Below are 672 nucleotides of genomic sequence, written 5' to 3'. Positions count from 1 at the left end.
CTGGCTAGAGAGTCGTGATCTGGCCATTTTCTGCACAGGATTTAGTATAATCTAATTTCCATAGAGATTTAAATGTAGTTAAATCTGCTGCAGCGTAAGCCTGGAGGGCTGGCAGAGCTGTTCCAGGAAATTACATGTGTGAGGCCCTTCCCGTGCTGCCATGATGTCTTTAACCCATGGAGCAGGGATCTCTGCGTTTCATTAACTTCTGCTTCCAGACTTTTAAAAAGTTAACTACTGATGGGTTAGGCAGAGAGGACAAGATGTCCTGTAGCTCTTCAACAAAATCATTTATGCTTTTTAAAACATCCTCACTTCACGAAAAGCAAGGCCCGAATGCAATAATTCTCTTTCTAAGGCAAACCTTGATGTGCTTTTCAGTGAGGCACTGGGATGGGTTTGGCTGGTGCTCCCTCAACCCTTCATCTTGCAAATATTTACCCAAAGCTGCTGCCGAGGACCAGGCCAGCCCGAGTACGATGCTCCGTTGGGACTGCGAGAAGAGATTCGGAAGTGGTTTTTGCTCCCAGTGGCATCACAGCTTGCTGCTCCGGAGCCCAGCTGCTTTCTGAGGAGAGGAATCAGAATCGTTTGGGTTGGAGAAGCCCTTTAAGATCATCGAGTCCAACCGTTAGCCTACCCCTGCCATCCCACCCCCAAACCCTGTCCCTC

The sequence above is a fragment of the Egretta garzetta genome, unplaced genomic scaffold, assembly GCF_000687185.1.
Source record: "Egretta garzetta isolate BGI_Z169 unplaced genomic scaffold, ASM68718v1 scaffold687, whole genome shotgun sequence".
Taxonomy (NCBI): Eukaryota; Metazoa; Chordata; class Aves; order Pelecaniformes; family Ardeidae; genus Egretta; species Egretta garzetta.
The sequence above is the reverse complement of the archived record's forward strand: the minus strand, read 5'-3'. Positions refer to the sequence as shown.